This window comes from Oryctolagus cuniculus, chromosome 16, assembly GCF_051225735.1.
Source record: "Oryctolagus cuniculus isolate XC-2025 breed Fujian yellow rabbit chromosome 16, ASM5122573v1, whole genome shotgun sequence".
Taxonomy (NCBI): domain Eukaryota; kingdom Metazoa; phylum Chordata; class Mammalia; order Lagomorpha; family Leporidae; genus Oryctolagus; species Oryctolagus cuniculus.
Window position 1 is genome coordinate 80487353 of NC_142882.1, and position 26693 is coordinate 80514045.

Sequence of the window (26693 nt, forward strand, 5' to 3'; positions counted from 1 at the left end):
GGTAAGTAGCATCTTCATCCTCAGCTTAGAAGGAGAGTTCAGTGTTAACCATGAGAGCAACTCCCCCGGTTTTGGAAGCTGTCTGAAAGCAATTGTATCTACTCCGTTCTTTTCCTTTCTCTTGGGAACTCAAGATAATGGTGGAATAACCCCATAGTTAAACCGTCTGTTGAATTTGCGAACATAAGACTGAAGAACTCAGGGATCTTAGCTTACTGTTTTAGTGGCGTCTTTCACTGATGAATAGAAACCTCTTTGCTAATGACATCTCATCTTGTTGGTTGTCTTCATGCAGGTCTTTTAAAGCCTGGCAGAAGTTAGGAACCCCACCGACTAGACACAGGGATGTTCTAACATCCATGCTTCACAGATACCTTTATGGTGATCTGGCTGTATTAGGAAAGCTGTAAAAATTCAGTAGAGCCTTGCTTAACATTTCTGGATGTTATATATAGTACGGGCAGTATTCTTTTTAAGTCAACACAGCATACAATACTCTAAACTAATAGAGTGGCAAAATGCTTGATTTGTTATGTGTTCTTCATCCTCAACATTTAAAAGTACTGTGTGTTAGACTTTGAGAAGTGAAAGTATTGTCCAGGCTTTTTAGGCAATGGAAGAGGGAAAGCCACAATGGTGGAAGCAGTGAGTGTGAAGTTTGGGACTGTGGGAAATGCCATGGCTCAGGAGGGGTAGAAGGAAATTGGAGAAGCCAGGAGCAGAGCAAATTTGCTCAGGTTGCTGCTGCATGGGAAATGTGAACTGTTAATAGACAACCGTGGTCATCAGTGAGTCTTCAATTGTTTGATTTTGATAACTGGCAGGTCTGAGACAAAAAAAAAAACCCAGTCTGTCATATTATTTCTCCTACCCCTGCCATTAATAGTAGACAATAGTGGCAAATTATTGAGAAATCAACTTTAAAAAGTCACTTTATTAAAGATTTTTTTTGCATAAAGTAAACATCACCCACACAATCTTTTTTTGTTTGTTTGTTTATAGCCCTTGTCTATATTCCTGAGGAAAAGTGTTTTTTCTACTTACTACTTGTTGAATTCTCTATTTAGTGGAGGATTAGGCTTGTGATTATAAAGTAAATTGAAAGTATGTCATTGCAAAAATTAAGAGGAAAGTAAGAAGGAAGCAAAAGTGAGTGTGGGAGTGTGGGAAGGAGAGAGGGTAGGGTGGGAAGTAGGGAAGTATTATTATGTTCTTTTTTCTTTTAACTTTTATTTAATGAATATAAATTTCCAAAGTACGATTTATGGATTACAATGGCTTCCCCCACATACCATCCCTCCCACCCACTACCCTCCCCTTTCCCACTCCCTCTCCCCTTCCATTCACATCAAGATTCATTTTCGATTATCTTAATATACAGAAGATCAGCTTAGTATACATTAAGTAAGGATTTCAACAGTTTGCTCCCACACAGAAACATAAAGTGAAAAATAATAGATGATTTTTTTTAAATGATGATGAAATCAGATCAGACCTATTGTCATGTTTAATCCCAGTGAGAGTCAAGTTGGGAGTTGAGAATTTCTTTTTTTTTTTTTTTTTTTTCCAGAGGATCAGTTTAGTATACATTAAGTAAAGATTTCAACAGTTTGCACCCCCATAGAAACACAAAGTGAAATATATTGTTTGAGTACTCGTTATAGCATTAAATCTCAATACACAGCACATTAAGGACAGAGATCCTACATTCCTACATGAGGAGTAAGTGCACAGTGACTCCTGTTGTTGACTTTACCAATTGACACTCCTGTCTATGGCATCAGTAGTCTCCCTATGCTCCAGTCATGAGTTTCCAAGGCTATGGAAGCCCTCTGAGTTCTCCGATTCTTATCTTGTTTAGACAAGGTCATAGTCAAAGTGGAGGTTCTCTCCTCCCTTCAGAGAAAGGTACCTCCTTCTTTGAAGACCTGTTCTTTCCACTGGGATCTCACTCGCTGAGATCTTTTGCCAGAGTGTCTTGGCTTTCCATGCCTGAAATCCTCTCATGGGCTTTTCAGCCAGATCCGAATGCCTTTAGGGCTGATTCTGAGGCCAGAGTGCTATTTAGGACATCTGCCATTCTATGAGTCTGCTGAGTATCTCACTTCCCATGTTGGATCACTCTCCCCTTTATTTATTCCATCGGTTAGTGTTAGCAGGTACTAGACTTGTTTATGTGCTCCCTTTGACTCTTAGTCCTTTCATTATGATCAATTGTGAACTGAAATTGATCACTTGGAATAGTGAGATGGCATTGGTACATGCCACCTTGCTGGGATTGAATTGGAATCCCCTGGTATGTTTTTAACTCTACCATTTGGGGCAAGTCAGCTTGAGTATGTCCCAAATTATACATCTCTTCCCTCTCTTATTCCCACTCTTATGTTTAACAAGGATCACATTTCAGTTAATTTTCAACACTTAAGAATAACTGTGTATTAATTACAGAATTAAACCAGTCATATTAAGTAGAACAGACAAATAAACTACTAAGAGGGATAATGTATTAAGTTGTTCATTAACAGTCAGGGCTATGCTGATCAAGTCACCGTTTCCCATAGTGTCCATTTCACTTCAGGAGGTTTCCTTTTTGGTGTTCAGTCAGTTGTCACCGATCAGGGAGAACATATGGTATTTGTCCCTTTGGGACTGGCTTATTTCACTCAGCATGATGTGTTCCAGATTCCTCCATTTTGTTGCAAATGACTGGATTTCGTTGTTTCTTACTGCGGTATAGTATTCTAAAGAGTACGTATCCCATAATTTCTTTATCCAGTCTACCGTTGATGGGCATTTAGGTTGGTTCCAGGTCTTAGCTATTGTGAATTGAGCTGCAATAAACATTAGGGTGCAGACCGCTTTTTTGTTTGCCAATTTAAATTCCTTTGGGTAAATTCCAAGGAGTGGGATGGCTGGGTCCAACGGTAGGGTTATCTTCAGGTTTCTGAGGAATCTCCAGACTGACTTCCATAGTGGCTTGACCAGTTTGCATTCCCACCAATAGTGGGTTAGTGTCCCTTTTTCCCCACATCCTCGCCAGCATCTGTTGTTGGTAGATTTCTGAATGTGAGCCATTCTAACCGGGGTGAGGTGAAACCTCATTGTGCTTTTGATTTGCATTTCCCTGATTGCTAATGACCTTGAACATTTTTTCATGTGCCTGTTGGCCATTTGGATTTCCTCTTTTGAAAAATGTCTATTGAGGTCCTTGGCCCATCTCTTAATTGGGTTGTTGGTTTTGTTTTTGTGGAGTTTCTTGATCTCTTTGTAGATTCTGGTTATTAACCCTTTATCTGTTGCATAGTTTGCAAATATTTTTTCCCATTCTGTCGGTTGTCTCTTCACTCTCCTGACTGTTTCTTTTGCAGTAAAGAAACTTCTCAATTTGATGCAATCCCAATAGTTGATTTTGGCTTTGACTGCCTGTGCCTCCCGGTTCTTTTCCAGAAACTCTTTGACTGTGCCAATATCTTGAAGGGTTTCTCCAATGTTCTCTAGTAACTTGATGGTGTCAGGTCGTAGATTTAGGTCTTTAATCCATGTTGAGTGGATTTTTGTGTAAGGTGTAAGGTAGGGGTCTTGCTTCATGATTCTGCACGTGGAAATTCAATTTTCCCAGCACCATTTATTGAATAGACTGTCCTTGCTCCAGGAATTAGTTTTAGATCCTTGATCAAATATAAGTTGGCTGTAGATGTTTGGGTTGATTTCTGGTGTTTCAATTCTGTTCCATTGGTCTATCCTTGTGTTTCTGTACCAGTACCCTGCTGTTTTGATTACAACTGCCCTGTAGTATGTCCAGAAATCTGGTATTGTGATGCCTCCGGCTTTGTTTTTGTTGTACAAGATTGCTTTAGCTATTCGAGGTCTCTTGTGCCTCCATATAAATTTCAGCACCAATTTTTCCAGATCTGAGAAGAAGGTCTTTGGTATCTTGATTGGTATTGCATTGAATTTATAAATTGCTTTTGGGAGAATGGACATTTTGATGATATTGATTCTTCCAATCCATGAGCATGGAAGATTTTTCCATTTCTTGGTATCCTCTTCCATTTCTTTCTTTAAGGTTTTGTAATTTTCATCGTAGAGATCTTTAACGTCCTTGGTTAAGTTTATTCCAAGGTATTTGATTGTTTTTGTAGCTATTGTGAATGGGATTGATCTTAGAAGTTCTTCCTCAGCCATGGCATTGTCTGTGTATACAAAGGCTGTTGATTTTTGTGCATTGATTTTATACCCTGCTACTTTGCCAAACTCTTCTATGAGTTCCAATAGTCTCTTAGTAGAGTTCTTTGGGTCCCCTAAATAAAGAATCATGTCATCTGCAAAGAGGGATAGTTTGACTTCTTCCTTCCCAATTTGTATCCCTTTAATTTCTTTTTCTTGCCTAATAGCTCTGGCTAGAACCTCCAGAACTATATTGAATAGCAGTGGTGAGAGTGGGCATCCCTGTCTGGTCCCAGATCTCAGTGGAAATGCTTCCAACTTTTCCCCATTCAATAGGATGTTGGCTGTGGGTTTTTCATAGATTGCTTTGATTGTATTGAGGAATGTTCCTTCCAAACCCAGTTTGCTTAGAGTTTTCATCATGAACGGGTGTTGTATTTTATCAAATGCTTTCTCGGCATCTATTGAGATAATCATATGGTTTTTCTTCTGCAGTCTGTTAATGTGGTGTATCACATTGATTGTCTTGCGCACATTAATCCATCCCTGCATACCAGGGATAAATCCCACTTGGTCTGGGTGGATGATCTTTCTGATGTGTTGTTGCATTCTATTGGCGAGAATTTTATTGAGGATTTTTGCATCTATGTTCATCAGGGATATTGGTCTGTAATTCTCTTTCAGTGCTGCATCTTTTTCCGGCTTAGGAATTAAGGTGATGCTGGCTTCATAGAAAGAGTTTGGGAGGATTCCCTCTTCTTCAATTGTTCTGAATAGTTTGAGAAGAATTGGAGTTAGTTCTTCTTTAAATGTCTGGTAGAATTCAGCAGTGAATCCATCTGGTCCTGGGCTTTTCTTTGTTGGGAGGGCCTTTATTACTGTTTCAATTTCTGTCTCAGTTATGGGTCTGTTTAGGTTTTCGATGTCTTCCTGGTTCAATTTAGGTAGGTTGCATGTGTCCAGGAATCTATCCATTTCTGATAGGTTTCCCTGTTTGCTGGCATACAAGTCCTTGTAGTAATTTCTGATGATTCTTTTTATTTCTATGGTGTCTGTTGTTACATTTCCTTTTTCATCTCTGATTTTCTTGATTTGGGTCTTTTCTCTTCTTTTTTTAGTTAGTTGGGCCAATGGGGTGTCAATTTTGTTTATTTTTTCAAAAAACCAGCTCCTCGTTTGGCTGATTTTTTGGAATGTTTTTCTTGATTCAATCCTGTTGATTTCTTCTCTGATTTTAATGATTTCTCTTCTCCTACTAGATTTGGGTCTGGTTTGCTGTAGGTTTTCTAGATCCTTGAGGTGAATTGAAAGCTCATCTATTTGGTGCCTTTCCAATTTCTTGATGTAGGCACCTATTGATATAAACTTTCCTCTTAACACTGCTTTTGCTGCATCCCATAAGTTTTGGTATGTTGTGCTGTTATCCTCATTTACTTCCAGAAAGTTTTTGATTTCTCTTTTATTTTTTTTTTATTTTTTTTTATTTTTATTTATTTATTTATTTTTATTTTTATTTTTTGACAGGCAGAGTGGACAGTGAGAGAGAGAGACAGAGAGAAAGGTCTTCCTTTGCCGTTGGTTCACCCTCCAATGGCCGCCGCGGCCGGCGCGCTGCGGTCGGTGCACCGCGCTGATCCGATGGCAGGAGCCAGGAGCCAGGTGCTTTTCCTGGTCTCCCATGGGGTGCAGGGCCCAAGCACCTGGGCCATCCTCCACTGCACTCCCTGGCCACAGCAGAGGGCTGGCCTGGAAGAGGGGCAACCGGGACAGAATCCGGCGCCCCGACCGGGACTAGAACCCGGTGTGCCGGCGCCGCTAGGCGGAGGATTAGCCTATTGAGCCGCGGCGCCGGCTGATTTCTCTTTTGATTTCTTCTATGACCCATTGTTCATTCAGGAGCATGTTGTTCAATCTCCATGTGTTTGCATATGCTCTAGGGATTCCTGAGTTGCTAATTTCCAACTTCATTCCTTTATGGTCTGAGAAGCTGCATGGTATGATTCTAATTCTTTTAAATTTGCTGAGACTTGCTTTATGGCCTAGTATGTGGTCAATCCTAGAGAAGGTTCCATGTACTGCTGAGAAGAATGTAAAATCTTTAGCTGTAGGATTGAAAGTTCTGTATATATCTGTTAGATCCATTTGGACTATAGTGTCGTTTAAATCTACTGTATCCTTGTTGATCTTCTGTCCTATTGATCTGTCTATTTCTGAGAGTGGAGTATTGAAGTCCCCCAGTACTATTGTATTGGGGTCTAAGTCTCCCTTTAAGTCCGTTAACAAATCTTTTAGATAAACCGGTGCCCTGTAGTTAGGTGCATACATATTGATAATTGTTATATCTTCCTGTTGAATTGATCCCTTAATCATTATGTAGTGTCCCTCTTTGTCTCTCTTAACGGTTTTTGTGGTAAAGTTTATGTTGTCTGAAATTAAGATGGCTACGCCTGCTCTTTTTTCATTTCTGTTGGCATGGTATATCTTTTTCCAGCCTTTCACTTTCAGTCTGTATGGATCTTTGTTGGAAAGATGTGTTTCTTGTAAGCAGCAAATAGATGGGTTTTGTTCCTTAACCCAATCAGCCAATCGGTGTCTTTTAACTGGACAGTTCAGGCCATTTACGTTCAATGTGACTAATGATAAGTGGTAACTTTGCCCTGCCATTTGCCAAAGATAAGTTCTAATATATGCTTTGAATTCCCTGTGATCTTTTGCTGTGAGCTTTCCTTCCTTGGTTTCCTTCCTTTACCTTCTTTCATATTGATGACCGTGTTTCTTTGTTTCTGTGTGTAACACATCTTTAAGCATCTTTTGCAGGGCTGGACGAGTGGCAACAAATTCTTTCAATTTCTGTTTGCTATGAAAAGTCTTTATTTCACCTTCATTCACAAATGATAGCTTTGCAGGATAATATTCTGGGCTGGCAGTTGTTCTCTCTTAGTACCTGGGCTATATCTCGCCATTCCCTCCTAGCTTGTAGAGTTTCTGATGAGAAGTCAGCTGTGAGTCTGATTGGAGATCCTCTGAGAATAATCTGATGTTTCTCTCTTGCACATTTTAGGATCTTTTCTTTACGTTTCACTGTGGAGAGTTTAATTACAACGTGTCGTGGTGAGGATCTCTTTTGGTCGTGTTTATTAGGGGTTCTGTGAGCTTCCTGTACTAGGATTTCTCTGTCCTTCTCCAAACCTGGGAAATTTTCTGCTAATATCTCACTAAAAAGGCCTTCTAATCCTTTCTCCCTCTCCATGCCTTCAGGAACTCCTAGAACCCGAATGTTGGGTTTTTTAATAGTATCCTGAAGATTCCTGACAATATGTTTTAGATTTCTAATTTCCTCTTCTTTTCTTTGGTCTGACTGTATCCTTTCCTGTTCTCTGTCTTCTAAGTCCGATATTCTCTCTTCTGCTTCACCCATTCTGTTTGTAAGGCTCTCTATTGTGTTTTTCATTTGATCTATTGAATTCTTCACTTCAGTCACTATCACAGTTTCCTGTTGTACTAGTTGTTTCGTTTCATTTTGATTCCTCCTTAATATTTCATTTTCACGAGAGAGATTTTCTATCTTGTCCATTAAGGATTTCTGTAGTTCAAGAATTTGTTTTTGAGAACTTCTTAATGTTCTTATCAATTTTTTGAGATCTGCTTCTTGCATTTCTTCTATATCATCATCCTCATAATCTTGAATTGGGGTGTCTTTTTCATTTGAGGGCTTCATGGTGACTTCCTTGTTTTTATTACCTTGGTTTTTGCGTTTGTTATTTGGCATATTGGAGATATTTGGTTTCTTCACTGTGGTGCTTTTTCTTGTTATACTATGACTCTAGATTAAGTGGACTATCTGTTTTTGATGGAGCCTTAGGGCTTGAGATGGGTGTGGCCTGAGAGCTCTGTTTGGTGTGCCAAAGGTGACACTCCCAGGTTAGGCGTGGTAAACCTCTCTCTCTCTCTCTCTCTCTTTCTTTTTTTTTTTTTTTGATTCAAACGTGAAGTTATTCTGCACAGCTGAACGAAGTTGGAGGTAGTTAGCAGGCAAATGATATACCCACAGGAGCCAGAGATCAGAAGCTCTTTCCCAAGGACCACACAGGGAATCTGTTCGGCCCTCAGAGTGGGCTCAAATTCTCCTTCAGTCTCCCACTGGGTTGCCAAAGTTACGGAATTGTAGCGTCTCTGGAGAGTGCTCACATGAATTCCGTGAGTTCTCTCCCCCACCGCCTCTTTTTTCACAGTCTCAGTTCAGTAGCACCACAAATTTACTAGGTCCTAATCTCCTGTTAATTTGCCCCGCCCAGAGTCAGGTTTTTCTGCTAGGCTCAGGGCTGGTGCAGACCTGAGGTCGCTCTGCTTATGACGTATGTCCAAGATGGCGCCTGCTCTTTGTCTTGCTCGCCCTTGAGAGGTGAGTGGAGAGAGAGAAACCCGTGTCCGTACCAGTCACCTCTCTCTCTTCCAGTTAGCCTGGTGAAGTTCCCCCCCTCCCCGGGGGTCGTTCCCTCTAGTCTCCTCTCTCCGCTTGCCTGCCGGTGTCTCGGGCTCACCTCGCGTTCCAGCGGCTCAGTCCCGCGGCTCGGCTTGCGCAGCTGGGTCCCGCGGCTCGGCTGCCACGGCTCGGTCCCGCGGCTCGGCTTCAGCGCGGTGGGCGACCTTGTTCTCCCAGTAGGTCCTCCGATTCACGACCACTCAATCCAGAAGGGTTTCCTCTGCAATATTTTCCTGGTTCTTTTTTCTGAGGCTACCGTAACTCCCCTTTTATTAAACTAAATTTTCCCGGACTATCGGTGCGCGCCCTCACTATTCCGCCATCTTGGCTCCCTATTATGTTCTTAAAACTATATATATGGGGCCGGCGCTGCGGCTCACTAGGCTAATCCTCTGCCTTGCGGCGCCGGCACACTGGGTTCTAGTCCCGGTCGGGGCGCTGGATTCTGTCCCGGTTGCCCCTCTTCCAGGCCAGCTCTCTGCTGTGGCCAGGGAGTGCAGTGGAGGATGGCCCAGGTGCTTGGGCCCTGCACCCCATGGGAGACCAGGAAAAGCACCTGGCTCCTGGCTCCTGCCATCGGATCAGCGCGGTGCGCCAGCTGCGGTGGCCATTGGAGGGTGAACCAACGGCAAAGGAAGACCTTTCTCTCTGTCTCTCTCTCACTGTCCACTCTGCCTGTCAAAAAAATAAAAAAAAATTAAAAAAAACTATATATATGAAATGCATGAAATTTGTTCCCTTTAAATAAATAAAAAATATCTTAGCATACTATAAAAAGAGAAATACTTAAGTAATAGATTTTATTTTGGCTTTATGCTTTACGTTTTTTTATCTAGATTTTTATATTTGATTAATTCACTTGACTGAATGTTTGATTCATGAACAAAATATCCTAAAGACTGGGGAGAAGAAGCAGTAAAGTGAAAAACCCTCATTGGCAAAGATACAGTTATGTGGCTTATAGACAGCTATCTTCCAAAATTGTTGTTTTATATTCATCTTATCATTGGTAGCTACTAATTATTGAGTATTTACTGTGTGCTGGGAATACTATAAACACCATTTCATAAAATCACTGTGACTCACAGAGACTCACAGAATGAAATGCCAGAGGGCTGAGAGTGAGTAGAGGCAGAGCTGAGCTGTGTCCTGTCTCAGGGTCCCGGGTCTGCCTGACTGTATTTGCCCTCATTGTCACCACAATATTCTCCATTTGCTGATTGCAATTGCAGACATTTTCTTGAAATTTTCTTCCAGTTTTCCTTACAATACTTTGGCTACAGACCAGGTTACAAGGTTGAAACAAGCAACACATTTCCTTTCGCCTTCTTCAGCCTCCTCTTGGCTATGTCTGACCAGCGGCTTGTTCTTGGAGTCCCCATGGAGGCCGTGGTCTGAGAACTCTAGGAGGTCTCAGCTGTATTCTCAGCCTCCTGATGTTGGGATAGTGACTGGAAAGGGCAGCAGTGTCCATCTGTGCTGGGGAAAGGGATTCTGGGTGCAGCGGAACCGTGGAGCCTTCTCTCCCACGCCCTTCTTGTAGGTGGCGTTGTCTTCTCTGAGCTCTGCAGATCCAGGACGGTCTTGCCTCCCTGACTCCCAGGGACACTCCAGATGGGGAACTGAGCAGGACGCTGGAAGTTCACAGTGAGGATGGAAGAAAGGGAGAAGTCCCCCCTCTGGTTGTGACCCAAACCGTGAGGCTTGCCCGTAAGGAAAAAAGAATTGGGGATAAACTCCCTCAAAGGTCTCCCACTCTGTAGAGACTGCAAGGTGTCCAGCACATACAAATCTTCCCAGCCAAATGAATCAGTTTATAGAGTTTTATTGGGATTCTGCTCCCGGTGAGGTTCACCGGTCCCAACAGGGTGGGGGCCAGGGAAGAGGTTGGGAAGGCTCCTTTTATTGATTCAGGACGTGTTAAGGGTTGAGGTGTGTCTGATCCTCATTGGTTGACCTTTTGGCTCACGCAGGGACTTTGGCAAGGACTTGTCATTCCAGGAAGTGCGGGTAGAGACTCTCCATTCCCGGAAGTGTGGGCCTTCTCTCCTGCGGATCCCAACTGGGCTTTTCTTTTTATAAGGATGTGTTAAGTTGGGATAGAGGTTTGTTAAAAATAAGTACAATGGAGTTAATATTTACGGCATTGTGAATTTTTTTATTAACTAAATAGAAGCAATCTGGCAGTGGGAATCAGCAAAAGAGGAATTCTTATTTATTTATTTATTAACTTATTTATTTTTTTGACAGGCAGAGTGGACAGTGAGAGAGAGACAGACAGAGAGAAAGGTCTTCCTTTACCGTTGGTTCACCCCCCAATGGCTGCTGTGGCCAGCTCACCGTGCTGATCTGAAGCCAGGAGCCAGGTGCCTCTCCTGGTCTCCCATGTGGGTGCAGGGCCCAAGCACTTGGGCCATCCTCTACTGCACTCCCGGGCCACAGCAGAGAGCTGGACTGGAAGAGGAGCAACTGGGACAGAATCTGGCGCCTCAACTGGGACTAGAACCCAGGGTGCCGGCGCTGCAGGCGGAGGATTAGCCTATTGAGCTGCGCCGGCCGAAAGGGGAATTCTTATGCAGTAGAGTAGCATTAGTGTTTGAAATAGTCCCTCCTCTTCTCCTTTCTTCCTTTCCTTCCTTTCTTTCTCATTTGTTTGTTCGTTCTTGCCTGCCCCTTCCTTTTAAATTAAATATCTATCTATCTATCTATCATTTGTCTGTAAGTCTGTGCTGGTATCTGGGGATATAAGGATAAACAGATATAGATACTATAATCTCCTCTCTCTGTATCCTCACACACACAGAGACACAACACACACACACACACACCTTGAGTCATATAATAGTAAGGGATATTAATGATGTTAGAGGAGTTTAGATCCCATTGATTTGTGCATGTGCTAGCTATGGGTTCAGGGGTCTAGGGACAAGACATTGGGTCAGTGCTGGGAATACAGAGCCTGAAATCAGGTGTGTACAATGTGGAATGGTCAGTGCTAGACCATATTCTTTAGCAAATTGTTTCCATTGCCTGCTCATACGCCAAGTATTGCTTAAGAGCAATTGAGGTTAATTCCCATAGAAGGTTGCCTTAGAGCTGGATGTTGAAAGGTGGGTTTGAAACAGAGATGAAGGGAGAAAAGCATTCTTAACTGAGAGTGAGAGGAGAGTGAAGGGAAGCATTCAAGACTTCAGAAGGAAAACAATAGTAGGAGTAACAATAGTAACCTTACTTAATATATACTTTGTGTCAGGCATCATTGTCAACTGACACATTTTTTAAAAATCGAATAAAATATTCCTTATAACATCTCTGAATGATGGATGCTGGTGCCATTTTATAGGAGTGAAAACTGAAGCACCGAGAAGTTAGGTGATTTGCTCAAAACCACACAGGTAGTAAGGGGTCAGTTTGAGATTCTAGCCCATGCAGTTTATCTCCTCAGGTTTTCACTAACAATCTTGCTTTAGTCAAGAAAGGAAGAAGCTGTAGGTAGAATCAACCATGATTTCTATTGACAGATGAACTGATAAAGACAATGTGGAGGGGCCGGCGCTATGGCGTAGTGGGCTGACCTCTGCCTGCATTGCTGGCATCTCATATGGGCTCCGGTTTGAGTCCTGGCTGCTCTTCTTCCAATCCAGCACCCTGTTAACGCACCTGGGAAGGCAGCGGAGGATGGCCCCTGCACTCATGTGGGAGACCCAGAAGAACCTCCTGGCTCCTGGCGTCAGATTGGCCCAGCTCCAGCCGTTGTAGCCATTTTGGGAGCAAACCAGTGGATAGAAAATCTCTCTGTGTCTGTAGCTCTACCTCTAAATAAATAAATCAATAAATAAATAAGATGAAAAAATTTTTTTAAATGTGAAATATGTACACAATGGATTATTATTCAGCCATTAGAATGAATGAAATTCTGTCATTTGCAGCAACATGGATGGAAATGAAGGCTATTATGTTAAGTGAAATTAAGCCAACCCCAAAAAGACAAACTCCACATGTTCGCTCTCATTTGTAGAAGTTAAAAAAGTTGCTAAAGTAAGGGAGAGTACAAAGGTCATTTGAGGCTGGGAAATGTGGGCAGGAGAGGGAAACAGGGAAAGTTGGGTAATGGAGACCAAAACACGATGAGATAGGCATAAAAAATTCTAGTGTTCCATAGCACCGTGGAGCAGCCACAGTTAACAAGTTACTCTATATTTTATAAAAACTTGGCGAGTGGATTTGAAGAAATAAATATTTCTGGAGATGGAAGCATTAATTACTCTGATTTAATCGTTGCACATTGTATATATGTTTGAATTAGCACGCTGTCCCCTGTAAATAAATATGTACAATCTGTCAATTAAAAATTTAATAAAGAGAAAAGTCATAAGGTAGCAAACAGCAAAGTGTTCAGTTTGATCTGGTATGAGATTGGTGTGGAGGAACTGTCGGGAAGTAAATTGGAAGGGTAGTTGAGCTCCTATTATAAGAGGTCCTGGGAGTCAGGTTGTGAGTATGACTTTTCTTTGGTAGATAAAGGGGAGCCACAGAAGGCTTTTGGGCAGGGGAGCACTGTGATCTGAACTGTGTTTTAGAAGATTCATCCTGAATCCCTGTATAAAATGAGGGAAGACAAGGCAGGGAGAGAATTAGGGCCTGACTGTGGCAGTACGTGGGAAGGAGGCTCAGCTATAGTACTGAGAGTTATTAAAAAGGGGAGGGCCACAGAACCTGGGAACTTATTAGAACGCTGAAAACTTGCATTAACTTTTGACCTGTGACTGGTTGTAATCATAAAGGGTTAAATGAATATACCTGCTATGGAAATTTCTTGGGCATTAACATTTTCCACTTTTCTTCGGTTGTATCCAATGCCCTTGTGATGGGAGAAAAAGAACAAACATCAAAAGTACCTTTTAACTTCACAATTCTTTCTAAATTTCTTTAAACTTATAGGCTATACTGCTGATTTGCAGACTTCAAAGTACACAGAAGGATCAGGGTCAGATTGAAAAATTATTTCTTACAGTGTGATAAAATATGCATGTGAATCCTATGACCTGCCACTGAAATTATTTATGTGCTAATGTAACTTTGTAATATTAATTGTGCAGTTTAGTGCCTTTCTTTCCTTTTTTCTGAGAGCCCTTTCACTTATTTTCTGCTCAATAATTTTTGTTTATTATTTATGCTGTACTTTACATGAGTTGTTTATGGATTCAAAAATAAGTTGTGTGAAGAATTAACCTCAGGAGACTAACTGGGATGTTCTTTTAAGGGTGATGGTTGGGACTTTTGTATCCAACTTGCTGTCAGTTTTTAAAAGTTTTGTTTTTGTTTTTCTTACCTAATGTGAACATCATCTCAAAATATTTTATTTGTAATGATTTTTCCAGGAATAGCACTATGGCTTATAAATTCATTTTAAAATGTGAGTTGCTCCTCTACTTGCAGTCTGGAAGGAGGAAACCCAGATAGAGCATTGAGAATGGACTGTCAACTCACGGTTTTCCTGATTCTCAAATTTTTGTGATATTTTCATTTGTAACAACCTCTGAATCCTTTTACATTTGTGAATTAGGATATTATTCATGTTGGTACTGATGGAAATACAGCCTTTGATGGCACTGACCATTGTCTGTTTTGTAATTTTAGTATATGGGCCATTTGCACTTTTCCTCTTAGATTTGAGTGCTGGTCTTTTTAACATTTCTTAAGGCAGTAGGGTGCATTTATTTCTTGGTTATGTGGCATCTCACAATTATTTTTCATAGTTTCCTTGACTTTTCCAGAGACTTGGGGGAGTAGTATGAAATAGGTTTCCCAGCATCACCCATACTTTAATGTGTGTGTGAGTCAATGAATGGTCAGTGATCATCAATAGGTCTGAGGTGGGGTCTGAAATTCTGTATTGCTAATCAACTAGTCTGTGGTCTCCACTTTGGGTAGTACAGTCTAGCTCCCCATCCTTGTGTTTGTTGCTTCTTAAATGTGTGACTTTGAATAAGTCACTTAATTGCTCTTTAGTTCATTTTCCTCATTTGCTGCATGTCACAGGCGATAAAATTCAATGAGGGAGCATGCAAAGAGCCTCACACATTGAAAGCACTCTGTGGAGTAAATGACAATGACTGTTATCTACCATTTACCTTTGCCTTGAGGTAGAATATCCCAGCAAGCACTGAGAAGTAAACATTGATGTGATGAGTAAATCTGCTTTTGAAGCAAAAGTCCTTTGTTGAAGTTCAGTCTCTTCGGTGTATCGCGTGGAATCACAGCCAGGTGACACCCTTGGATGAGTTTGATTTGCAAAATGAGAAGGTGAGGCTAGAAATTTGTGAGGTTTATGTCAACTAAGACCTGTGATTCTTTAACCACTCAATTGAATACATTATTCTATTTTGTAAAACTTTCTGGTATGATTGGTCATGTTATCTGGTATTTGTTTCTTCTCTGTAAATTCATGTGATTTAGATTCTATTTTAAATATCCCTAATTATTTCTCTCTCCACATCCCATGCATTGGTTATTGTTTTGATAAAGAATTCTGGAATTCTGTTGGGGCTGTGAATTGAACCCAGAGATAATTCTGAAGTATCAAAAATAAGTACAGCCAGGATATTAGAGAAACCCCTATGTAGATGAAGACAAAAATTGCCTTAGGCTGCTTGGTAAATTATCATATCTGAACAATATGATAGCTCACAGAATCATTCAGAATGCACCTCCAGTTTCCTGGATAATTGTCTAGAGCTTGCCTTCAAAATTCAATGTTAGAGAAAAAACATTCCCCAAACATTGCAATCCTAACTACCAGCACTTTTTAAGAATTATATTAAATTATTTTAAATGCTAGAGATATAAAAAATAAATAGTATCTACAAAGGGAAATATATTAAGAAAATAAGTTGCTACATGAACAGTCACTTGGGAAAACAGCTATTATTATATAAGGTTTGCTAGTCATCAAAATTTTTTGTGGCTGTGTTATCAGCTTTAGGGTATGAACATGACTTTGTTGTAATGAATAAGTAGAAATTTAAAATGGGAGATAGGAGAGTTGATTTTTTATTAATATGGAAATATTTCTGTCCATTTCCAAAAAGGTTTTGAAGTAGCTAGAAGCTTTATTAAAAATGCAGCATTGACAGAGATATTTTTAGATGGCTACCATCACACACTGCCAATAGGAATGCAAATTTGTATGACATTTCTAAAGAAGCTACTTGGCCATATTTTTCCCCTCCAGCTTTATTGAGGTGTAATTGACAAATACAAACTGGATACATTTATGATGTACAACCTGATTATTTGATACACATTTACATTGTGAAAAGATTATCATAATCAAGCAAATCAACACATTCATCACCTCACATAGTTACAATTTTTATGTGTGTAACGAGAACAATTAAGATCTACTCTTAAAAAATTCTAAGTATATGATAGACATTAACATGATAGTCACTGTGCTGTACAGTAGATCCCCAGAACTTACTCATCTTATAATTGAAAGTTTGTATCCTTTATCAACATTTGTTCTATTCTACCCTCACCATCCCAGGTGCTGGAAACTATCATTCTACACCCTGATTCTTTGAGTCATAAATTCCATCTGGTAGGTGAAATCATACAGTGTGTGTCTCTCTGTGCCTTGGTTATTTCACTGAACTTAATGTCCTCTAGGTTCACGTTGTTGAAAACAGAAGATGTATGCATTTGTTCGCCATTATTATAATAAAATACCTGAAGCTGGGTACTTTATAAAGAATAGAGGTTTAGGGGCTGGCACTGTGGCGCAGTGGGTTAACACCCTGGCCTGAAGCACTGACATCCCATATGGGCGCCTGTTCAAGACATGGCTGCTCCACTTCCGATCCAGCTCTCTGCTATGGCCTAGGAAAGCAGTAGAAGATGGCCCAAGTCCTCGGGCCCCTGCACCAGCGTGGGAGACCCAGAAGAAGCTCCTGGCTCCTGGCTTCAGATCAGCGCAGCTCTGGCTGTTGAGGCCAATTGGAGAGTGAACCATTGGGTGGAAGGCCTCTCTCTCTCTCTCTTTCTCTCTCCTTCTCTCTCTGCCTCTACTCTCTCTGTAACTCTTTCAAATAAGTAAATAAATCTTAAAAAAATAAAGAATAGAGGTTTATTCAATTCACAGTTTTAAAGGCCAAAAATCCAAGGTTGGGTGACTTTCTTGGTTTGGTTTCTGGTGAGGGCTTAATGGCAAATGGCACCATAGCGGGAGCATATGCAACAGGGTGGAGATTACTTGGAGAGACTGGAAGCCAGACTGCAGGAGCATCCAGTATCATTCTGTCATAACAGCCTTCTCACAAGAACTCAGGGTCCTTGACAATTATCTAATCTCTTCTCAGTGTAGCACCCCCAATGACCTACACAACCTTCCTTGGACTCTATCTCTTAACATTACAACACCTGGGACCAACCTTCCAACAAATGGACTTTTAGGGGACTAACTACATCCAAACCATGGCAGTTAGATTCTTTTTTTAAATGAATGAGTAATATCTCATTGTGATCACATACAACACACTTGAGGAGGCTTCCAAATGTTCATTGTAATTAAAGATAACACATATTTCCACGAACTCTTGGAAGTCCATTTGTGTGTGTGTATTCATGTATCTATCACATTTTCTGTATTCATCCACTGATTATCTTCATATATTATCTATTATGATTTTTTAAAAGATTTATTTATTTATTTGAGAGGTAGAGTTACAGAGAGAGGGAGAACAGAGAGAAATGTCTTCCATCTGCTGGTTCACTCCCCAGATGGCTGCAATGGCCCCGGAGCTAAGCTGATCTGAAGCTTGGAACCATGATCTTCTTTGGGTCTCCCATGCAGGTGCAGCGGCCCAAGCACTAGCAGTTGGGCCATCTTCTACTGCTTTCCCAGGCCATAGCAGAGAGCTGGATCGGAAGAGAAGTATCCAGGACTAGAACTGGTACCCATATGGAATGTTAGCACCTCAGGCAGAGGATTAACCTACTGTGCTACAGCGCTGGCCCCACCTATTATGATTTAAGTTGCAATGAACATGGGAGTATAGATATTCCTTTGAGACACTTATTTCATTTTCTTTGGATATACACCTATGTGATGGAATGAGAAGGTGAGAAGGTCATGAGAAGGTGAGAAGGTCATGCCAAGATGGCCGCTGACAACAGAAACTGCCTGGTAACAGGCCGTGATTGGATAGCTTCGGAAACCACATGACAACAGAGCCTGACTGACAACAGGGTGTGTTTGGATGATTTCAGAAACTGCCTGGCAACAGAGCCTGACTGACAACAGGCTGTGATTGGATGGTTTCAGAAACTGCCTGGCAGCAGAGCCTGACTGACAACAGGCTGTGATTGGATGGCTTTGGAAACTGCCTGGCAACAGGCTGTGATTGGTTAGGGCATAGACCTCCCCTTGACTGGATTGGCTGCCTTGGCTATATAAGCAGCTGTAGCAACTGAAATAAACGAGTCTGCGGGCTGCTCGCCTCTGGCCTGCTTTCACCCGACTCCCGGGGTCTGTGTGGTGACTCTGCGCCTCTTGCCCCCACCATGTTCCTCCTCTCAGAATGAATCCTCTCAGAAGAAATCAACTTCAACACACCTAGAAGTGAATTTTTGGTTGTTGATTTCATATCCTACTGCTTTACTGGACTCATTTATTAGTTCTTACAATTTTTTAGTGGTGTCTTTAGAACTTTCTATATGTAGGATCATGTCATCAGCAAGCAGAAACAGTTTTACTTTTTTCTTTCCAGTTGTAATGCCTTTTATTTCTTTTTCTTGCCTAATGGAGCTGGCTAGGACTTTCAGTACTAAGTTGAATAGAAGTAGAGGAAACCTTTCAGCTTTTCCTTGGTGAGTATGTTGTTAGCTCTTGGCTGGTCATGTACAGTGTTATTATGTTGAGATAATTTTTTCTATACCTAATTTGTTGAGGGTTTTTATTATGATAGGATTTTTTTAAAATGTCTTAGACTCTGCCAGCAAGAGGGTCATCAGATGTGGCCCCTTAACCTTGGACCTGCATCATAAGCTAAAGTAAACATTTCATTGGAGCTTATTGTGTCATTAGCAATAGAAAATGAACTAAGACAACTCAAAAAGACATTTGTTGTATCCCATGAGTTTTGATATATTGTGTTTCCATTTCTGTTTTTCTTAGTTCAGTTTTTTTATTTCCCTTTTGATTTCTTCCCTGACTCATTGGTGGGGGTTCAGGAGTGTATGATTTAATTTCCATGGATTTATGGATATTCTTTTAAAAGATTTTTATTACTATAAAGAGAATACAATTTATGCATTCCATAGGTACAGTTCCAAGAAGATAACCACACTTCCTTCCTTCCCTGCTCCCTGCCATTCCTCCCTCCCTCCCCTCTTCATAAGATTTTGCAAAGATATAATTTTAACCCACTCTATATTCACAGGCTTAATTCACCACTGATTGTATTATTCAACAAATAAAAAGGACAAAGACCATGTTCCATAGGAGTATAAACATGAACTAAAAATGGCAATCATATCCCAAGGTGACCATTTCATTCCTATACATTTTTTTATATTCTATATTGGCTGTCACATATCAGAGAAAACATATGATATTTGCCTTTTGGATACTGGCTTATTTCACTGAACATAATGATTTCCAGTTATATCCATTTTGTTGCCAAAGACAGGATTTTAGTCTTTTTTATGGCTGAATAGTGTTCCATAGTGTATAAATACCATGTTTTCTTTATCCAGTCATCAGTTGATGGATCTGGGTTGATTCCATATCTTAGCTATTACGAATTAAGCAGCAATAAACATGGGAGTACTAATAGCTCTTTTGTATGTTGACTACATTTCATGGGATAAATTCCCAGGATGGGATGGCTGGGTCATATAGTAGATCTATGTTCAGATCTCTGAGGAATGTTCATGCTGTCTTCCATAATGGTTGTACTAGTTTATATTCACATAAATAATGTATTAGGGTACCTTTTCCCTCACATCCTTGATAGCATTTATTGTTTTTGTTTGTTTGTTTGTTTGTTTGTTTTTTGGATGATAGCCATTCTAACTGGGGTGAGGTGAAACCTCGTGGTTTTGATTTGCGTTTCCCTGATGGCTAGTGATCCTCAGCATTTTTCATGTGTCTGATAGCCATTTGAAAATGTCTTTTTATGTTTTTTTTGCTTATTTCTTGACTGGATTGTTTATTTTGTTGTTGTTGAGTTTCTTGAGCTTTTTATAGATTCTGGATATTAATCCTTTATCAGTTGCATAGTTTGCAAGTATTTTCTCCCATTCTGTCAGTTGTCTTTTCCCTTTGTTGAGTGTTTCCTTTGCAGTGCAGAAACTTCTTAGTTTGATGTAATCTCATTTGGCTATTTGTGCTTTAATCGTCTTGCTTCTGTGGTTCTTTTCCAAGAAGTTTTTGCCTACATAAATGTCTTACAGAGTTTCCCTGATGTTTTCCTCTATAATTTGATGGTAGATTTAGATTCTTGATCTATTTTGAGTTGATTTTTGTAAAAGGTGTAAGGTAGGGGGTCCTATTTCATATCTCTGCACATGTAGATCCAGTTTTCCCAGCACCATTTGTTGAAGAGAGTATCCTTTTTCCAAGGATTGATTTCAGCTCTTTTGTCAAAGATTAATTGGTTGTAGATGTGGGGATTAATTTCTGGGGTTTCTATTCTGTTCCACTGGTTTAAATGCCTATTTTGGTGCCAGTACCAGGCTGTTTTGATTATAACTGAGCTGTAGTATGTCTTAAAGTCTGGTATTGTGATGCCTCCAGCTTTGTTTTTGTTGTTTAAGATTATCCCGGTTTTGGGAGTCGTGGGTGGTATCCCAGCTCTCTGCTGTGATTGTCGCACTATCCACACTGCTCCACGATATCTCTTCTTTTTGTAGAATACCCGCTGTAAACCTTCCTTTTTTTTTAAAAAAAAACTTTTTAAAAAAGATTTACTTATTTATTTGAGAGGCAGAGTTACAGACACATCCACACCCACACCCACACTCACACCCACGGAGAGAGAGAGAGAGAGAGAGGATCTTCTATCTGCTAGTTCATTCCCCAAATAGATGCATCGACTGAAGCTGGGCCAGTCAGAAGCCAGGGGCCTGGAGCTTCTTCTAGGTCCTCCACATGGGTGCAGGGGCCCAAGCATTTGGACTACCTTCTACTGCTTTCCCCAGCCATTAGCAGGGAGCTAGATCAGAAGTGGAGCAGCAAAGACACGAACCAGTGCTCATAATCTACTATGCCCCAGCACCGGCCCTTGCAGACCTTCTGACAATCCTGGATGATCCCCCTAGAAATGTAGATTTTTCTTTCTGCCAAATTTTTAGAAATGCTACAGCTGTTTTCTGTTGAAGCTCTTAAATTTCCCCCAGATTCTTTGTCTCATGACCAAGAATTAGGTACATGGACAAGAAATTGTACGCTATATATGAAGGAAGTATTAAGTGAAAAAAGAAAGCAAAAGAAAAGGAGAAAGCTCCTGGCAGCATCAGCAGTAGACCCAGAAGGGGTGGCTTGTGGATTTTATGAAACTCATCTTATGATTGGTTTCTAGTTTTATACTATTATCGTCAAAATAGACAGTTTATATGATTTCAATTTAATCTTCTTAAGTTTGACAAGATTTCTTTTGTGCCTTAACCTATGAGCTGTAATGGAGAATGTTTCATGTTGATTTGAGAAGAATGTATATTCTGCTACCGTTGAATGGAATGTTCAGTGTATCTCTGTTAGGTCCGTGTGATCTAGAGTGTTACTGAAGCCCACTGTACCCTTATTGGCTTTCTGTCTAAATAATCTATCCACTGTGGAAAGTGGTATTGAGCTACCTAATATTTTTGTATGGATGTCTTTCTCCCTTCTGTTCTCTTAATATTTGCTTTATACAGTTAGGTACTCCAGTTTTAGGTGCATATATACTCACATAGTTATATTCTGTTGATAAGTTTTCCTCTTTATCATTACATAGTGACCTTATTTGTCCCTTGTGACAGATTTTGACCCAAAGTCTTTTTTGTTTGATTATAAATATAGCCACTCCTTCTCTCTTTTGGTTACCATCTGCATGGGATACCTTTTTCCCATCTCTTGTAATCTGTTTGTGTCCTTAAAGCTGAAGTGAATCTTGTAGGAAGAGTATTACTGAATACTGTTTTTCTCCTCTCCTCTCCTCTCCTCTCCTCTCCTCTCCTCTCCTCTCCTCTCCTCTCCTCTCCTCTCCTCTCCTCTCTTCTCTTCTGACAGGCAGAGTGGACAGTGAGAGAGAGAGACAGAGAGAAAGGTCTTCCTTTGCCATTGGTTCACCCTCCAATGGCCACCGCGGCTGGCGCGTTGCAGCTGGCGCATCATGCTGATCCGAAGCCAGGAGCCAGGTGCTTCTCTTGGTCTCCCATGGGGTGCAGGGCCCAAGCACTTGGGCCATCCTCCACTGCACTCCTGGGCCACAGCAGAGAGCTGGCCTGGAAGAGGGGCAACTGGGACAGAATCTGGCACCCCGACCGGGACTAGAACCCGGTGTGCCTGCGCCACTAGGCGGAGGATTAGCCTGTTGAGCCGCGGCACCGGCCCTGAATACTGTTTTTAATCCATTCAGTCATTGTATGTTTTTTGATTGGAGCATTTAATTTATTACATTTAACATAATTATTGGTAGGTAAGAACGTATTGCCATGTAATTAATAGTTTTCTGACTGATTGTGTTTCCCTTGTTCCCTGGTTCCTCTCCTGCTGTCTTCATTTGTCATTTGTTGCTTCTTTATAGTCCTATGCATTGATTCCTTTCTCTTTTGTGTATATTTTATCAGGTTTTTCTTCATGGTTACCATGAATTTTGTATAAAACATTTTGCAGTTGTTATAGATTTCAACCTAATAACAATTAACTTAATCATTTACAAAAACTTTACACTTTTATGGTTTCCCTTCCCCACATTTTTGTCATTGCTATCAAAACTTCCACAGTTTCACATTGTGTGTTCACTACTAAAGTATTGTAATTACATTTATTTTTAATGCTTTTGCTTTTGAGTTTTTTACTTTTTATTTATGATTGATGCCTAACATTTGTTCATATTTATTGAGTACAGAACAACTTGATCCATGTATACAACATGAATTTTGACAAAATCAGAGTAGTTATCATTGCTTTCTTCTCAAACATTTATCATATATGTGTTCAGAAACTTTGGATCTTTTTTTCTAGTTATTTTGAAATATATAACAAGTGGTTGTAGATATAGTTACCCTTCTGTGTGATAGAAGGCTCTTTAATTTTTATGCTAGTGTTAAAATGATTTATGCACCACCATTACAGTATGAGAGTGTTCTGAACTAGACTGTATTACCCTTAACATTATCATTTAGTTTAGCTTCTCCAGCACTGTTTGTTGAAAAAACTATCTTTTTTTTTAAAGATTTAGTTTATTTATTTGAAAGAGTTACAGAGAGAGGTAGAGACAGAGAAAGGGGTCTTCCATCCGTTGGTTCACTCCCCAAATGTCCACAACGGCCGGAGCTGGGCCAATCCAATACCAGGAGCCAGGAGGTTCCCCAGGCCTCCCCTGTGGGTGCAGGGGCCCAAGGACATGGGCCATCCTCCATTGCCTTCCCAGGCACATCAGCAGGGAGCCAGATCAGAAGTGGAGCAGCTAGGACTCAAACCGGTGCTCATGCGGGATGCCAGAGCTGCAGGCCGGGGCTTTTAACTTTCTGTGCCACAGTGCCAGCCCCCAGAAAGATTGTCTTTTATTGAATGATCTTGGACTCCTTGTCTAAGTCATTTGGCCATATATATAAGAGTTCATTTCTGGGCTCTCTAGTTATTCTATTGGTCTTTACAGATGTGTAGGACAGACTGTTTTGATGATTGTAGCTGTTGTGTAAGTTTTGAGTTCGGTAAGTGCACTCCCTTTTGTTTTGTTCTTTTTCAAGACTGTTTTGGCTATTCACTGTCCCTTGGGATTTCGTATGAATTTTAGGAAGGGCCTTTCTATTTTTGCAAAAATACTCTCATTGGACTATTGATAAGGAATGTATTGAAAGTGTAGATTGCGCCAGCGCCGCGGCTCAACAGGCTAATCCTCCGCCTTGCAGTGCCGGCACACCGGGTTCTAGTCCTGGTCAGGGCGCCGGATTCTGTCCCGGTTGCCCCTCTTCCAGGCCAACTCTCTGCTATGACCTGGGAGTGCAGTGGAGGATGACCCAAGTGCTTGGGCCCTGCACCCCGTGGGAGACCAGGATAAGTACCTGGCTCCTGCCTTTGGATCAGCGCAGTGTGCCGGCCGCAGCGCGCCAGCCACAGTGGCCATTGGAGGGTGAACCAATGGCAAATGAAGACCTTTCTCTCTGTCTCTCTCTCTCTCTCTCTCTCTCACTGTCCACTCTGCCTGTCAAAAAAAAAAAAAGTGTAGATTGCTTAGGGTAGCACTGACATTTCATGAACATAATAAGAATTTCCACTTATTTATATCTTCTTTAATTTCTTTCAGTCATGTTTTAGTTTTCATTATGCAGTCTTTCCCTTTTTTTGGTTAATTCCCAAGTATTTCATTCTTATTTATGTTATTGTAAATGAAATTGTTTTTGTGGTTTCCCTTTCAGATTATACATTGTTAGTGTTCAGAAATACAACTGATTTTTGTGTGTTGACTGTATTATTGCTATTTTACTGAATTCATTTGTTAGTAACTAACAGCTTTTTGGTGTGTACATGCATCTGTAATTTTTAGGGTTTTCTATGTGTAAGATCACATAATCTGGAAATAGGTGCAATTTTTTTTCTTTTTTTTTTAAACTTTTATTTAATGAATATAAATTTCCAAAGTACAGCTTATGGATTACAATGGCTTCCCCCCCATAACGTCCCTCCCACCTGCAACCCTCCCCTTTCCCACTCCCTCTCCCCTTCCATTCACATCAAGATTCATTTTCGATTCTCTTTATATACAGAAGATCAGTTTAGCATACATTAAGTAAAGATTTCAACAGTTTGCTCCCACACAGAAACATAAAGTGAAAAATACTGTTTGAGTACTAGTTATAGCATTAAATCTCAGTGTACAGCGCACTAAGGACAAAGATCCTACATGAGGAGTAAGTACACAGTGACTCCTGTTGTTGACTTAACAAATTGACACTCTTGTTTATGGCATCAGTAATCACCCTAGGCTCTTGTCATGAGCTTCCAAGGCTATGGAAGCCCCTGAGTTCACTGACTCTGATCATATTTAGACAAGGCCATGGTCAAAGTGGAAGTTCTCTCCTCCCTTCAGAGAAAGGTACCTCCTTCTTTGATGACCCGTTCTTTCCATTGGGATCTCACTCGCGGAGATCTTTTTTTTTTTTTTCCCCCAGAGTGTCTTGGCTTTCCATGCCTGAAATACTCTCATGGGCTTTTCAGCCGGATCTGCATGCCTTAAGGGCTGATTCTGAGGCCAGAGTGCTGTTTAGGACATCTACCATTCTATGGGTCTGCTGTGTATCTCACTTCCCATGTTGGATCATTTTCTCCCTTTTTGATTCTATCAGCTAGTATTTGCAGACACTATTCTTGTTTATGTGATCCCTTTGGTTCTTAGTCCTATCATTATGAATAATTGTGAGCAGAAATTGATCACTGGGACTAGTGAGATGGCATTGGTACATGCCACCTTGATGGGATTGAATTGGAATCCCCTGGTATGTTTCTAACTCTACCGTTTGAGGTAAGTCAGCTTGAGCATGTCCCGAATTGCACATTTCTTCCCTCTCTTATTCCCACTCTTATATTTAACAGCAATCACTTTTCAGTTAAGTTTCAGCACTTAAGAAGAATTGTGTATTGATTACAGTATTCAACCAAAAGTATTAAGTAGAACAAACAAAAAAAAATACTAAGAGGGATAACATATCAAGTTGCTCATCAACAGTCAAGGTGAGGGCTGATCAAGTCACCGTTTCTCATAGTGTTCATTTCACTTTAACAGGTTTCCTTTTTGGTGCTCAGTTAGTTGTCACCTATCAAGGAGAACAAGAGGTATTTGTCCCTTTGGGATTGGCTTATTTCACTCAGCATAATGTTTTCCAAATTCCTAACAGGGATCACTTTTCAGTTAAAATTTAAACACCTAAGAATAATTGTGTGTTAATTACAGAGTTCAACCAATGGTACTAGAACAACAACAAAAAAAACTAAAATGGATAAAGTATTACATTGTAGGTACAATTTTGCTTGTTTTTCTTTTTAAAGATTTACTTTATTTGAAAGGCAGGGTGGAGGCCAGTCTTGTGGCATAGTGGGTAAAAGCTGCTGCCTGCAATGCCAGCACTCCATAGGGCAACGGTTTGTGTCCTGGCAGCTCCACTTCTGATCTGGCTCCCTGCTAATGCTCAAGGGGAAAAGCGCTTACGGCCCTGCCACCTATGTGGGAGATTTGGGAGAAGCTCCTGGCTCCTTGCTTTGGCCTGACTCAGCCCTGGCCATTGTGGCCCTCTGGGTAGTGAACCAGTGGATGGAAAATTCTCTCTCTGTAACTTTGACTTTTCAAATAAATAATTTTTAAAAAAATGGTAGGGTAACTCAGAGAGGGAGAAGAGAGAAATCCATCTTCATCTACTGGTTCGTTTCCCAAATGTGCACAACAGCCAGGGCTGGGCCACGCTAAAGCCAAGAGCCCAGAACTTCATTCAGATTTCCTATGTGAGTGACAAGAGGCCCACACATGTGGGTCATTTTCTGTTGCCTTTCCAGGTGCATTATCAGGGAGTTGCACTAGAAGTGGAGCAGCCAGGGCTCAAACTCTGGTGCTCAGACTTGGATGCTGACATCTTAAGCAGTGGCTTAATCTGCTGCACTGCAACTCCAGCGCCCTGCATGACACTTATTTACACCTAATTGTCCTGTCTAGAACTTCCAGAACTATGTTGAATACATGTGGTAAACGCAGGCACCTTGATGTTAAAGGAAAAGCTTTTAGTCTTTCACCATTGAGTATGATGCTTGCTGTGTTTCATTCATTTATACTTTATGTTATTAGTG

General features: G+C 40.8%; 1 long non-coding RNA gene across 5 annotated transcripts in view; it reads left to right on the forward strand.

Moving 5' to 3' along the window:
• LOC149121844 (uncharacterized) overlaps nt 1–26693 on the forward strand; it is a 243571-nt gene that overhangs the window by 68850 nt on the left and 148028 nt on the right. Inside the window, exons 3-4 of one of the 5 annotated variants that reach the window (XR_016223172.1) lie at nt 14801–14956; nt 16200–16253. The exons of the other annotated variants lie outside the window; for them this stretch is intronic. This is a non-coding gene — a long non-coding RNA (uncharacterized LOC149121844). The remainder of the gene's footprint in view (nt 1–14800; nt 14957–16199; nt 16254–26693) is intronic. 5 annotated transcript variants of the gene reach the window in all.